This window comes from Gossypium raimondii, chromosome 3 (assembly GCF_025698545.1).
Source record: "Gossypium raimondii isolate GPD5lz chromosome 3, ASM2569854v1, whole genome shotgun sequence".
NCBI lineage: Eukaryota > Viridiplantae > Streptophyta > Magnoliopsida > Malvales > Malvaceae > Gossypium > Gossypium raimondii.
In genome coordinates, this window is record NC_068567.1 from 57,597,281 (window position 1) to 57,614,040 (window position 16,760).

The 16,760-nt window shown below is 31.8% G+C and overlaps 1 non-coding gene across 1 annotated transcript; it reads left to right on the forward strand.

Moving 5' to 3' along the window:
• Window positions 1-9,120: 9,120 nt before the first annotated feature.
• On the forward strand, window positions 9,121-9,201 carry TRNAL-CAG (transfer RNA leucine (anticodon CAG)). The gene has a single exon. It is a non-coding gene; the product is annotated as a tRNA-Leu (tRNA).
• The last annotated feature ends 7,559 nt before the right edge of the window (window positions 9,202-16,760 follow it).

Sequence of the window (16,760 nt, forward strand, 5' to 3'; positions counted from 1 at the left end):
AGAATATGAAAAGGACTAGATTGTAAAGTTAATTTAGCTTATTGTTAACTTCGTTACATTAGGGGCCAAATTGAATAAATGTAAACTTATGAAATTATGTTAGAAATAGAAAACTTAATGTTCCTAGTGAGAATATTTGAAATCAAATTTTAATCCGAGGCTTAGAATTGAAAGTTAGAACTATTTCAAGTTTAGGGACTAGATTGAATAAAATATAAAATTTTGGAGTTATCAAAAAGTTGAGTTTATAAAGGTTCATGCATATCATAGCATAGTATGGAGATATTGGTATTGGTTGATGATATGAAATGATTGTTTAGATCCAGAATTGGATCGAAGTAGAGTTGATCATGGAAAAGCTAAAATTACGGATTAGCCCTTAAAGTATCCACTTTACGTATTCTGAACAGGTAAGTTCATATGGAACTTACCCCTCTATTTTTTTATGTATGAATTATATTTAAATTTAAATTTATACATTATAATCGAGTAGAATTAGTGAATTTGACACATATGTCTCGAAATGGACTAAATAATAAATTCGTGTAAACATTTTCTATATGGAAACAATACAAGGTGTAAATATGATTATTAATTGATTATATGACTCAAAAATGAAAAATGAAATTATGTACATGAATTGGAATTGACATTTATACGAAAATGATGCCCTAGTGAACTTAGTAAAAGGTTAGGATACGTATGACATGCCGTTAGGGTTATACGTGCGATTGATCAAGGATTTTTCATGTTATTTCGATATCTAGCATTTGTTGCAGATTTTCGAGTTATACATATCATAAGTTTAGCCCAGACGGGTAACCTCAATATAATGTCAGCTTGTGTGAGCAACTTTTTTATAATGTTAGCTTATTTGAGAAACTTATTCTCGTGTATCTGAGCCTGTTTTACTATAGTTCCATCGAGCGATATTCAGTTGAATGAAAATTGATATTAAACTATGTAATGAAAATGAAATGGTATTTGGTGACACTTGATATATGGATTGATACATGACTTTGTTTAAATTGTGATATTATTTATGGTTCTAGAATATAACCAATACATTTAGTTTATGGTGTTGTTATATGTATAGATATGTTGTAAAGTGCCAAGGATAGTTAAGTTGGTTGTTGATGTCTTGCACACTTAATTAACATGTTAGTATTCGCTTAGGCCCAAATTGGCTTAGAAGGTCATAAAACACATAAAATGCTCCTTTTATTCACTAGGTCCTAAGAAGGGAAACTTAATAAAAACTATATTAAGTTCCTATAAGACTAGCTCGTTAAGTATAGAATTGGGCCTAATATGCTACAACGAATTGTGACAGATCAGTTGCTTAATATATTAGTTAACTATGCCCTAATGATCAAGGTATGATTTAATTTCTATTTGAACTTACTAAGCATTCTTAATGTTTACCTTAATTGTTTACTTTCTTTGAAGATTTTCACCTAGTGAAACTGCCGAGTCGGATCAGCAGAGGAGCACACATTATCTTGAGGCGGTTGCTATATGTTCATTTTGAAACTAAGCTTGGTGGCATGTACACAATAGGGTCCTTTTGTGTACAAATGATCAAGTTGGAATAGGTAGTCATATGGTAGCTTGATAATGTTTAATATGTTGTACATATCCAAATGAGGCATGTTTTGACTAAGTTAATGCCATGAAATTGATAACTTTATTTATGAATGGATGGTATCTTATACTTTGAAATGGGACTAATTGGAATGGTTAGGTAGACTAATGAATTAGAAGTCGTAGGTTGAATATTAATTGTGGTATATGGTTTGGTGTATAATTTAGTTAGATAGCATCAAGCTTATTGAATTGTTTAGTTCTTAAATTGTGTATTGATTGTAACATCCCAATTTTCAGTGGTAACAGAACAGTGGTTTTAGGACCACAAATTTTTGTCGTATCGAATCGTAAATATTATTTTTAGAATATTTATAGAGTTATTAAAGTCGTATTAAGAATTTGGTTTAGAAATATTAATGTTTAGATAGTTAATTTAAGAAAAAGAACTAAATTGAAAAAGGTGCAAAACTTGTTAATTAATGCATTTAGGTGATTAAATGGGTTAATTAATAATTAAGGAAGAACTTAAGTGATAATTAAACCCTAGTTATATTTTGGACGGCAATTAGAAAGGGAAAATGATAGAAAAATGACATGTTTAATGTCAATGATAAATAAGTTAAAATTAATTAAAACAAATTGAAACATTAAATCATTTTCACTTCATTCTTCTTCAACTATCGGTCGGAACCACCATTTTTGACCTAGGAAGTTTCAGTTGCTTCTTTGCTTTGCATGGTATGTAAATTTACTCGTTTTCTTGTAATTTTTATGTTTTTGAAATCGTTGCACCTAGGTTCAGCTATCCCGTACCTTTATTTTTTATTCTGTTAAAAATTTTGGAAGTTTATATTGATGAATATTGAATGATTTTTTATGAATACCATGTATTTGGAGTTTTGATTATGTTATTTGATGAATTTGTAAAGTGATTTTTGTTAGATTTTGATTTTTAGGATTAAATTGTGAAAATGTCAAAATATTAAGGTTGGTTAGTGAATTTTATGTTTACTAGGGGCTCTTGGAGGGCCTAGTATATTTGGATAAAATATTTACTTGAGAAAATTGGCTAATTTGATAAAATTGGAGTTAAAGGACTAAATTGCAAAAATGGTAAAAGTTTAGGGTAATTATGTAATTTTGAAAATAAAAGGGTATTAATTGTAAAATAGTTTGGGATTGGAATATATGCTATAAATGAAGAATTTTACATTTTAGATCAAAATCCCGTAGATACTCGTGGAAAATGAAAAATAGCGGAATAGTCCCTGAACCTCTGCAACGACTACAATTCAGTCCAAGTAAGTTCGTACGGTTAAATTTAACATTTTTATAAATTTATGATTTATATTATAAATATATATTCTATGGTTGGAAATAAATTATTGTTGGAATTATATTATTGATTTAAATAATCAATTTGGATTGAACGTGGGATTTGAGTACATTCGTGTTTTGGTGTATGACGAAATTGGAGTGGTGATGGTATTAGAGGGAGTTATCGGCATATTACCCAAGTAAATCGAGGTTTAGCATTTGTTGTAAACTCTCGCGTTATACTTTCTGTTTGGCATGATTTGGGTGGATCAGCTCTTATGAGCTTCTGTTCAACTCTTACGAGCTTTTGTTGACGAACTCGGGAGGGCCAGCTCTATTGAGCTTCTTTTGACAATGTATTATTACCTGTAAGTCGTTATTTAAATGAAAAATCTTGGTAAGGTAATCCGTTTAATGAATTTGAAAGATATGTTGTTTATTTCATATTAATCTGAATTCGGATGAATTTATCGATTGAAGTTGTGAATGACAGGTAGTTCTTTTGGATGATTATTATTGTTTGAATTATTATAGTTAGTTCAGTAAGATTTATCATTTAACTCGTTGAATTTACTAAGCTTTAATAAGCTTACTTGTGTTGTTTAACGTCATTGTAGATTTTCGGAAGGTTGGACGATCGGATTGGCACTCAAGTCACACTATCCAGCGTATCTCGGTAGTTTTTAAAATGTTTAATTCGGATTATATGGCATGTATAGGCTCTTGTACAGTTTTGGTCAATGTTTGATTTATGTAAATATTATGAATGATATTTTGTGCAAATAATCAACTTGCATTTTGTATGTGAATGAGGTATAGTTGTTATGCTAGTATGTGTGGTATATATGTATTTGAATTGTTGTGATTGTGGTACCTTTGATAGGTATATTAATTAGGTATTTCTTGAGTGAATTGATGAATTGAATCAATGTTTATTTTGTTGTAAAGTTGTATATACTTGTGGTACCAATAAGGGTACATTGGTTAGGCACTTATTAGGTTGGATTTTGATGTGTTTTTGGCTCGATTAATGTCATTTTGAATTGATATTTTGGTTAGTATTTGAGTTTCTTAAAGTCCAAACAACTTGAAATGGTTAACTTGTGGCTTAAGGTTCATTTTGGGGCCACACGGCCTGAGACACGAGCGTGTGTCTCAGCCGTGTGTGACACACAGCCATGCGACACTGCCGTGTGTCCCCTGTAGGTTCAATACATATAAGTCGGGTAGTTACACGGCTTAGCACACGGCCAGACACACAGGTGTGTAAGGTCATTTCGAGGGGTACACGGCCTAGCACACGGGCGTGTGGCTTGGCCGTGTGACCCAAGTCAGTGAGTTGCTTATGTGTAATTTAGGGACCATAGCCCTAATATATAACTTTTACACATTAGCCCTAATTTCTAATCAGTCCATCATTAATTAGAAATTAGTTACTAGAGTATCTACACATATTTGGCCCATACTTTATTTAATAACTAATAACTAATAAACTTTAACCAAATTAGATCATTTTTAATTTGGGCTAACCATTTATGATAGTAAATAACATGTAATTACTCTTATTATATATGTGATGTCCATATTTTTCAACATAATAACCATTAAATACATAAACTAAAATGACATGACTTTTTTTAGTATTATGTAAATGTAATAGGCCAATTTTGGCCTGGGCCCAAATTACCAAAATAAAACAAAAACCCAAACCAAAAAATAAATAAATAACTTTAAAAACCAAGTCCATTTACAACAAAACCCTAGCCCAATTCTAACCCAGCCCAAATCAGCCCAACACCTAAACTAAACAAAAAAAACCCTATCCCCCTAAGCCTTTAATCGCCGCTCCTCCCACGCGCGCCGCACGGCCTCCTCGCACGCCACCACCGCAGCACACGTCTGACACCTGCCAAACAAAGACAACACGTAACAGAAGCCAACAAGCAATAAAAACAATAGAGAAAAAGACAAAAAAATACAAAACAAATTGTTTGTAATGGTCTATAAAAACAACAATAGGAATTTTGTATTTTCTTCTTCTACAAATGCACAAAAAAAAAACAAACTTTGAAATAAAAGGTGATTTTTTCGATATATCTGAGATTTCAGTTTTTTGTATTCTGATACTTTTTCTTATTTCTTATTTCTTTTTCTTTTAAAAGTGGTATAATAAAAGAGAAAGGAGAACTCACCTAAGTCGGTCGGTCCCCGCCGTTGAACACCGTGGATGCCTGAATCCTCGGAACCCATGTAGGTTTAGACGAGGATTCAAAAAAAAAAAACCGACAAGTTTTCTTTTCTTTTCTCACAATTATTTTCTTTTTCTAAAACAGATCGGATTTGAAATTTTTTTTATTTTAAAAAGAAAAGAGGGTTGAACAGCGGGGCTGCGGTGGCTCGACGACTAACCGCCGGTGGCCTTCTTGGCTAATTTCTGGGTTTAATTTTTGATATTTATGGAGAAACCATACGACGTTGTTTTGGGCCCTGGTTTCAGGCGCCAAAACGAAGTCGTTTTAGCATCTATCCGCGCGCGACCCGACCCGCTCCAGGGGAGATCCGCGGTTTTTTTACCAATGGGCTATTTGCACGAATAGCCCTTCTGCTTTTACAGCGCGCTTCAAATCGGTCCTATTCACTATTTATTCTCTTTTAATTTTGCCACGCATTTTATTTTTGCTTAAATTTGGTCCTTTTAAACAATGCGTTTTGGAGGGCAGGGAATATTTCCCATTTGATCCCCCATATTATTTGCGCGTTATATTTTGATTCTTTGCTTTATTTTATTCCGGTTTTTTTCCCCTTAAATTCTGTTTTGATTTCAATTTAATTCCTGTTTGGTTAATTTGATTAGTTATATATGATTTATCAATTCATTTATTTGTTTATCACTCTCTTACTTTTAAAAATTTAAATTTAATATTAGGTATTATTTTATCTATTTATTTACTTTTTACTCTTAAAATATTTAAACTAAACATTATGCATACATATTTTTATCTATTTCGTTTTTTATCTTCTATTATTATTATTATTATTATTATTATCTATTATATATTTATTTACAAATTGCTCCGTTAACTTTTTTTTCTCAAGAACTGTTTCATTTATTTTATTTGTTTATTTATTTAGTTTCAAATTTTTAATCAAATGTCTTATTGATGTTCACTTATTTATTTATTTACTTAACATTTCTTTTATTTTATTTTTATAATCGGCTTCTTTTTATTTATTTTCTTTTATTGTGCCTTTTATTTATTCTTTTATTTATTTGCTACTTTCAATATTTCAATATTTCAAAATTTAGAAATTATTATTATTAGTATTATTATTACCACAATTATTATTTTCATTGTTATTATTGTCCTATTATATATATTGGTATCATGATCTATTGTTATTATCATTTTTTATTATTGTATTACTACAAATTACGCGCATTATCGTTATTCATTAAACATGACATTTTTACGTTTAGCTTTTTTTTACCATAATCAAATAAACTAAACTTATATCATTTTAAATATTGCATTAAAATTTTTTTACCTAAATTTGTAAAAAGGGAGATTTTTACAAAAAATAAATGCAATATTTCGTATTTGGAACTTCGAGAAATCATGCCCTAACTTACGGGGTTTTGATTTTCTCGTCGAACCTAAATGGCCAAATATTCTTCTAAATTTCAAAATACATGGAATTTCAACAAAAATTAAAGGCAAGCTTATTCTCGAGGGTTCAGATGTTGCATCCTAACTTACGAGATGTGACATATTGTTATCGCGGGACGAGTGGGCCTTTGCTGCACATTTCAATTTAATTCAAGCGTTTTTAAAATTAACACCAATAAAAAAGGATCGTATTTTAAAATCTTTTCAAAATTTCAACTTTCGACATTAAGACATTAAGTAATCAACTAGGTACCAATTTTGGGCGTATCGAGGGTGCTAATCCTTCCTCATGCGTAATTGACTCCTGAACCCGTTTTCTGGATTTTGTAGACCAAAAATTATCGTTTTAGTAAATTTAAACTTTTATTAAAATTATTAAATTATGAGGTGATCCGATCACACCTAAATAAAAAGGATTGGTGGCGACTCCATTTTCGTTTTTAAAGAAAAAGTCGACCCCTTTAAAAAAAATGATTTCGACAGTAAAAATAGCAAATTAACGTAGCATTACACATGTAATGATATGTTTGTCACATAAAATTTTGAAAATAATATACCATTAAGAAATACGTAAGTTATATATAATATAAGGGCTAACAACAAAATTTAACCCTTAGGAGTCGAATTTGATAGCTCGGATTCTTGGAAATCTTTACAAGATTGCCAAATGAATTAAAAACAAAGAGAACGTTTTGGGAAAACTAGAACAACTACATTAAAAATCTAAGACATCTAGTCGTGTTGAATATTTATAGCTCTGCTCTAACCTTCACCTCCAATGCTGTGCAAATTAAAACAGGTTGTAGATCCTTTTTCCATGCAATCATCTGAGTAATCTCCTTTGTCTCATATTTTTCAAATCCTTGAATTGGATTTATCTTCTTTCACAACGTTATTTCAAGACAGCAAAATTGATATTTATAGATAAATATTTTCAACCATTAATACCAAGGTGTTACGATTTTATGAAGGTTAAAATTGAAATTTTAAAATTTAGTCTTTATTTTTTATTTTCAAGAATTTAATTTCTTTATTTTTAATTTTAAATTTTAAATTTTTATTTCAATTGTTAACACTGTTAATTTTTTTGTTAAATTTAAGTTAATTACAACACCATTTTTTTAATTACATAGCTATCGGTGAAATTTTTTATTTCAAACTGTCACATCATCAAATCTAACAAAAAAACTTTAATGGTATTAACTATTAGATCTAAATTTTGAAATAAAAAACTAGAGAAACTAAATTTCTGAAAATAAAATACATGAAATAAATTCTAAAATTTTTAAAAATATAACTTATTTTAACCTTTCATAAATTTGTAAATGATAAATGTCGTATTTTCTTTGTAAGTTTTGCACAATTTTGATTAGAGGTGTCATAATCTTGGGGCTAGTTGTAGATTATTTACGAGAATAGTATGTTTTGAATAGTAAAACTCGGTCACGCTATGTTGTCAGGTGACATTGACCCCAACAGTACATCCTTCATGAGCAAATCGTTCCAGCTGAAAAAAATTATTTTTTTAAGTGGTGTGTATTAACATGAAATACTGAAGAAATACCGAGGAAAATATTGGTGTTGCTGCTACCTGACACATTGATGGCATCGATTTAAAAGTTAAAAACAAGTTGTCATGTGTGTAAGGGTCAATTGTTGTGATTGACTAGTCACATCGACGACCGGGGTGCCACTTAATAGGGTGGTGAAACCGTTCTTGACCAGTCAGGCACGGGCATGGCTCCAAAAAGAAATTTTTTGTCCCCCTTCTTATAAAACACAGTCGTCCTTACTCCCCCACTTTGCAAACGGTAAAAAAAAGAAGTTAGTGTTGTGAGTTTTAAGGGCAACTTGTAGAAGAGATAGGTCAGTGCTTAACTTTGTGATTTTTTTATTTGTTAGTTATGTATATAAGTATATTTTTTAATAAATATAATAATGTTAGCCCTCACTCTGATTTAGATATAGGAGCATTACTTTCGCAAGATGATGAGGTTACAATACTCCAAATTTGGTATAAAGACGAATGGATTCTAGGTAAGTGAATGTCGTCGATGTTATGGAGGTATTCATAATGCAAATATGTTTGTCATTTTAAAAAACCAAAACTAAAAAAACAACAGAAAAAGAGGCAAAAGAAGAGAAACAACAACAAAATAAAAACAAAGTGTTTTGGGCTAATTATAAATAGGTCTCTAGGTTTAGTTAATGCACCATATCAGCAATCTGTTAGTGAATTAACGAAATTTTTAATAGTAATGACTAATTTGAACAATTACCTTAATTAGAGTAACTATATTAAGAAAAAAATTAGAATGATCAAAATAAGATAAACTTATTTTAGAGTGATAACGGATGTAGTTTACCTAAAATTTAATATACTTACATATTCATATTATATTTTTTTATCTATGCGTTGGATTTTTATGCTAAAAGACACATATAGGCTACGAAATACCAAGTCCAGTTACCTATCGGCTATTTACTTCCTTTTCCGAAAAAAGGTTAAAAGCATACAAGTTAGTTGGAAGCAAGACATTGGGCCCAAGTCAAGATGGCCGAGTTGGTCTAAGGCGCCAGTTTCAGGTACTGGTCCGAAAGGGCATGGGTTCGAATCCCATTCTTGACAAATTTTTTTATCTCTTGACCACAAGAATAACACTTACCTTTATTGGCTGAGTGACTACATGTAGTGACAAGTACTTCACTTCATTATTCAATTAAATTATATAAAGTTATTATTTTGAATGATTATGATAAATTATCCATTGAGTTATTAATTAAAATACAACACCTTCTAAACAAGCCATATCCCACTAGTCTTCGCCCACTGATGCGAGTCTCTAGCAAAGCACATAAATTCAGATAAAAATTCCTGGCGTAGTCCTTAATAATTCTAGGAAAACGAGGGTGGTTGAACATTCAACATAATTAGCATGACTAAAAGGAAAAGAAGCAACGTAATCACTCACTAACTGCAAACCACTATTCTCGACTTCCACCTGACTAACACCCCGTGAAGCTCCTGCACACTGCTCGTCAATTCCAGCAATCAACATATCGTTGACATCTCCAGCTCGTCAACTCCGGCGAATTAACTCCCTGGCGCAGTCATCCCGGCTCCCCCTCTGTCAAGGGGTTGCGACATTCATGGCCCCCCAACCTTAGTCACATCAAGTAATCTCGAGTGAACAAATACTTAGTGACATGAACATTACAAGTCGATACAAGCGTACAAAGTGCAGTGATAAAAACACATCAATGCACATATGAATCAAAATAAAAAATTTATATAATAAGATTATCGAAAAGTATGATTAAAAACTATTACGATTAAAAACACAAAATATTAGGATTAAAAACTAAAGTCATATTTGATAAGTAGATCAGTTTTTTTTTTTTAAATTGTTACATATATTTTCTGCTCACATTGTGACTTGTGAGTGCACCATAATCTATTATATAATTATATATAGATAACTTGAAAGTCACTCTTTGGTTTAAGGCCGATGGAAGAAAACTGTTAAAATAAGAGTGATTATTCTGTCTATTGTCAGTGGAGTGAGAATGTAACACCCTTAACTCTAATCCGTCGCCAGAATAGGGTAACAGAGCATTACCGAACTTTTTCGATCAAATACGAATATTTTATATCGTTTAACATTCATATTAGAAACTAATCATAATCACTCATATTGTCCTTTATATGAGCCCTCAAGGCCCAAATTACACGTTAGAAATGAATCGGGACTAAACTGGAAACTCAGAGAATTTTTAGCAAAATTTTAAAATTTTTCTTAGGTACAGGGGACACACGCCCGTGTGGCCAGACCATGTGGCTAACACGGCCAAAAGACACGCCCGTGTCTTAGGCCGTGTGGGCATTCGAAATGAGGCACACGACCGTGTCCCAGCCCATGTCTATGCCCGTGTAACTCTCTGACTTGGGTCTCGCGTGCTAGGCCATGTGAGCATACTAACTTGTAAAATTAAGGTGCAAGGGTCACATGGCCAAGTCACATGGCCAGACTACACGCCCACGTGCTAGGCCTATGCGCTAGGCCGTGTGCAAAAAACCTGGGCATTTTGTTTCTCCATTTTAAGGATGCAAGGGACACATGGCCAGACCACACACCTATGTGTTAGGTCGTGTGTCACACACAACTGAGACACGTGCCCGTGTCTCTGCCCATGTGGACGAAAATTGGCCATTTCAAGGCCACTTTCTCACCCATTTTTAATTCCAACCTAAACACTTCAAATTGCACTCTCACAGGCCATAACAAATCCCTCAATACTACCAAATCAAACTTTAAACATATGTTAGTACTGTAACACCCCTAACCCATATCCGTCACCGGAACAAGGTTGCGGAGCATTACCGGAGTTTACAGATTTAAAAATAGTTTACACATATCATTTACTATTCATGACCACAATCAAACATATTCAATCATAATGTCCCTTGAATGGGCCCTGGAGACCCAATTTATGCTTTAGAAACAAGTCGGGACTAAATCAAGAACTCAGAGAATTTTTCGCAAAATCTCAAAATTTTTCCAATGTACAGGGGACACACGTCAGTGTGGTCAGGCCGTGTGGGTGTTCGATGTAAGGCACACGGTCGTGTCCCAGCCCATGTCCATGCCCGTGTAACTCTCTAACTTGGGTCACATGGCCAACCACACGCTCGTGTGCTAGGCCGTGTGGACAATTTAATTTTTGAAAATTAGGTGCAGGGGTCACATAGCCAAGTCACATGCCCATATGCTAGGTCGTGTGTCACACACGGCTGAGACACACACTCGTGTCTCTGCCCGTGTGAGCAATTCGAAGCATTCTATTTCTTAAATTTTAAGATACGAGGGGCACAGGCTAAACTACACGCCTGTGCGCATGGCCGTGTGTCACAGACGATTGAGACACACACCCGTGTCTCTACCCGTGTGGACAAAATAAGGTCATTCTCAAGCCTTATTTCTCACCCAAATTGCCTTCCACCTACAAAAACAATTAAACATGCTCACCAACCAATTCAAACCATTCAAATCAAGCCAAATTCATCTATTAAGTATGACATAATATTACCTATATGCATATTGGACTTAATGTGCTAATTCAATTTAACCATCAATATAACGATATGCTTTGCATCACTTAACCATTTCAAACACATACCAAGCATGATAAAGCTACACACAAATATATATACTTTTACTACAAAATATAACTATTACAAGCCATTCCAATGGCAAGTTCCAACCAAAATATTTCTTCTTTATTCTTAACTTAGCTTATACATGCCATTATACCAAAAGTTAGTTTGCTTTATATACCAACAAGTCCAAGGGATAGTGTGATGTGTTTTCGACCAGGTTCTAACCTTCATGAGCTTTCGAGTACTATAAAACAAAGGAAGTAAAACAGAGTAAGCATATTATGCTTAATAAGTTCGTATAACAGAAAATTAACTTACCAATCATTTACATTTAAGATAAGCATACAAAATTCATCCAAAAAAATTTGGCAATTTGCCTAAACACATATAATCTTAAGAAACTTGTTAGTCATGTATTACATGTAAACATCAAGAATCAAGGATGAGCTCATAATGTAATAACTTTCATATACATATGTTTTTCATATCATATTTCTATTTAACATGTGCATTTCTTTGACAAATCATCTTAAGCTTAGTTTAACCATGTCAGAACTTTGCCCGTTTAATTTATTTGAGATATCGATGGATACACATGTAGTACACTCGAAATGTACAAAATTGTAATCCGTCAACTCATATTCAGGGGTACCCATTAAGGCACATAATCAGGAAGCATTCTCTCGAGCCATATAACAGGATGCTCATGCGAGCCATGTAAAAAGAAACTTATCCAGACTATAATAGGAAACTCATAAGAGTTTAAAACAAGAAGCTCATTGAGCTTAATAGGTAACTCCAAAGAGTTATTATTAGGGAGCTCCGGATAGCCATATGACAGGAATTTCAAGCGAGCCATATCAGGAAGCTCACAAAGAGCCTATATCAAGACGCTCATAAAGAGCTGCGGTATGTCCGCATTATATGCAGGATCCATACCGATCATATAACATGACGCTTACAAAGAGTTGCGGTATGACCGCAACATATGCAGGGTCAATACCGATCGGGATGTTCACATGAACCATGTAACGGGAAGCTCGAGAGGGCTTATAACAGGATGCTCGTAAGAGCTATGGTGTGTCTGCAACATATGCAGGACCACAACCAATATGAGAAATCATATATCCATCGAATTTCATTTATTCAAACTGGACTTAACGTTTATCGGGTATTATAAGATATGTGACTGATTTTCATACATAAGACATTTATACAATTCACACATATACAACATTCAATTCGAACATATTAATATACATAATTTAGTTACACGAACTTACCTCAATAATTGTTCGTGTTCGTAGGCTACTAATCCGATACTTTTTATTTTCCTCGATCCAATTCCAAACTAGGTCTATCCGGATCTATATGAGTAAATTTAACTCATTTTAATAAAATTCACATTCAATTTCATCCAATTCACATCCTAGGAAAAATTACCATTTTGCCCCTATACTTTAATAAATGACGATTTCATCCTTAAGCTCGGAAAATGAAATTCATGCAATTTAATCCTTATTCCAAGTCTAACTGGATTTTTCATATAACATTTACAGCCCATGTAATTCATAAAATTTAGAAATTTTTCATAAATTTTTCATATTTACAATTTAGTCCTAAAATCACAATTTCATGAAAATTTCCTTTACAAAAGTTGTTTATCTATCAACAACCTTTCATTTTCTACCATAAATTTCAAAATTTCAGCATACTCATCCATGAAAAACTTTTAATACTTTGACAACTTTACAAATTAATCCCCAAAATAGGTAGATTAGATTACTACGATCTTGGAAATATAAAAATTACTAAAAACGAGACAAGAATGCTTACCCAATTAAGTCAATTTATCTTGCTTGAAATCTTTTCTCTTAGCTAGGGTTTCCAATTAAGTCAATTTAGCTTGCTTGAACTCAGATTTGTGGTCCCGAAACCACTGTTTCGGTTTCACTGAAAACGGGCTGTTACAATTACCACCTACAACCTAGCATTTTTAATTTACCGTATTGATCAAACCAGAAATTTGATTTATTATGCCAGTTATACTATATTAACACATTCACCTATATGCCTATAAGCTATCCATCATTTAACCACTCCAAACATATATCAAGCATGATTAAACCATACTTATATAAGTTGATGGGAAATATAAACAAAATGTGATTCTTAACATTTGCACAAACTAGCTTTACTTAAAACAATTCCAACTCTATACATGCCATATAAACCATAGTATACGTTTCAAAGACTACTGAGATGAGCTGGATAGTGTGACTTGATGTGTTAATCCGATCTCCCAACCTCACATTAATCTACAATGACATTAAACAACACAAGTAAGCTTAATGAAGCTTAGAAAGTTCGACAGGTTAAACATAAATCTTACCGAACCTGATATAACAAATCAAATAAGTAAAATTATTCATGCAATCTCCCTGTCAATCACAATTTTATTCGGTGAACACACTTATTTCAGATCAATACTAATAATAAACAATAAGTATTTCAATTTCAATTACATAAATCACTTACCAAATCTTACCAAATCGGAGAACGGCTTACGTATAAAAGTATATCATTTTTGGAAGCCCGAAAGCTGAACAGAAGCTCATGAGAGCTGAACAGAAACCCATAAGGGTTGAACAAAAGCTCATAAGAGCTTAACGAAAACCCATAAGGGTTAAACAGAAGCTCATAAGAGCTGAACAAAAACCCATAAGGGTTAAAAAGAAGCTCAAAAGAGCTGAACGGAAACTCATATGAGTTAAACAGAAGCTCGTGAGAGCTAAACGGAAAGTAAACATGAAAGTTCACAACAAATGTTGAACCTCGGTTTACTTGGGTAATTTGCTGTCACTTTCCTCCAATACCGTCAATTCATCAATTGCCGAATGTACTCATAACACGCGTTCCATTCGTTTCGAACATTCAATTTAATTTGATAACTTTAACAATATTTCATTTTCAACAATAGATATGAATAAATACATAATACCATTCATCAATTTAATATATATATATATATATATATATTTATATTTATATTTATATTTATATTTATATATTAAAGTTTAACCGCACGAACTTACTTGGGTTTAATTGTAAGATTTGCAGAAGTTCAGGAACTATTATGCTAATTTTTCTTTTTCATGAGTGTCTATTGGTTCTTGATCTAAAATATAAAATTACTCATTCATTAGCATATATTTCAGTTCCAATTCACTTCACAATTAATACCCTCAATTTTTTAAAATTATACAATTACTCCAACTTTTATAACTTTTTCAATTTAGTCCTTTACTAATTAGTCCATCAAATGAACTAATTTTTCTTAATTGATAATTTATCTAAATATTCTAGGCTATCAGACAACCCTTGACAAACAAAAATTTAATACAAAACCTTAATATTTAACCTTTTAACAAATTGGTCCTAAAATTAATATCTAGCTATTTATTATATAACAAAATTAAAGCTTTAAATCCATATTATTTCATCAAAAGCATCCATTACTCATCAATAGTGACTTTCAAAATTCTCCATAAAATAAAAAACTAATGTAATAAATAGTTGGACCTGATTGTAAAAGTCTCAAAAATATAAAATTATAAGAAAAGAGAAAAAAATTAGACTCACATGCAGCAGCACATGCAAAACCAGCTTAAAGTCCCTCTCCCATGGCTTGTTTGGCCGAAATTATGAAGAAGAATGGCCTAGAAAATACTAGAATTCAATTTGTTTAAGTTTTAATTTCATAAAATTTACAATTTTACCATTAGTGGCTTTATTTTATTATTTTTTTCTCTGCTTATGCCGCCTCATCTAATCCTCTTGGGAATATTTACTCCTTAAGTCCTCATTTGTTTAATAATCAAGCCATTTAGTCATTGTTTCTTTAATTAGCAAGTTTTACACCTTTTTCAATTTAGTTCTTTTAATTAATTAACTATCAAAATATTAAAATTTTCTAATGAAACTTTAATATTACCTTAATGACACTCCGTAAATATTTATAAAAATATTTACGGCTCGGTTTATAGAAATGAGGTGTCGATACCTCATTTTTTAAACCAGTTGACTTAATAAATCATTATAAAACACAAATTACTAATGCAAAAATCTTTCTAAAATCACTTTAACTATTTTACGAGCTACTTGTCGGATTTGGTGGTCTCGAACCACTATTTTCGACATCACTGAAAATCGGCCTGTTACGGAGAAACTCCACAAGAGGGTTTAAAATGATACCAAGTGTCTTTTTTAATTATTTAATTATTATTTTATTATACGCAAAAATTTAGTACACTGCCAATAGGGTTTTAAAACTCCACAAGAGTTAGGGAAAATGTCCTATAGAGGTATAGTATAATATTAAAAAATAAATATTTAGAAAAAAAAACGCATGATAATTTTTTAAAGCCGCAAGTGTACCAAATACTAGCCCATTTATTATGGAAAAATATTAGTTATTAGATTTCAGGAGTAATATAGGAGATCAACAAATGTCATATAAAATATATTAAAATATTAAAAAGAAAAAGAAAAGAGAGAGACATATCAAAATTTAAAACCGTTAAATAGCATGCAAAAATAAATCAAATCAGGTCCTTTTGGGATACTACTTTTCTTCCACTAATTTAGTTAAGGCAATAAAAATACTGAAACAAATTTAAGAAAATTTTGGTTCAGCATCTTAACATCTATTTGTTAGAAATTCATCAATGGCTTTGATGTTTTCTTCTTCTACTTGAAAAAGAGTGTTGTTTAGGATTTATTCTGTGTGATATAGAAAGGATCAAAGGATTTTCAAGTGAAATAATATTATTTTATGGAATTAATATAAATTTGAATTTATGAACATCCTTCACCACCAACCTAATCACCAAATTCTTTAAGAATTTAACAAAATATTTAAAATTTTGTAAAATTAATGAATTACCTAAATTATAACATTAATTTATGAAATATTTTTTTATGATTACAATATATTAGGCCCAACCCAACACACACACACACACAGAGGA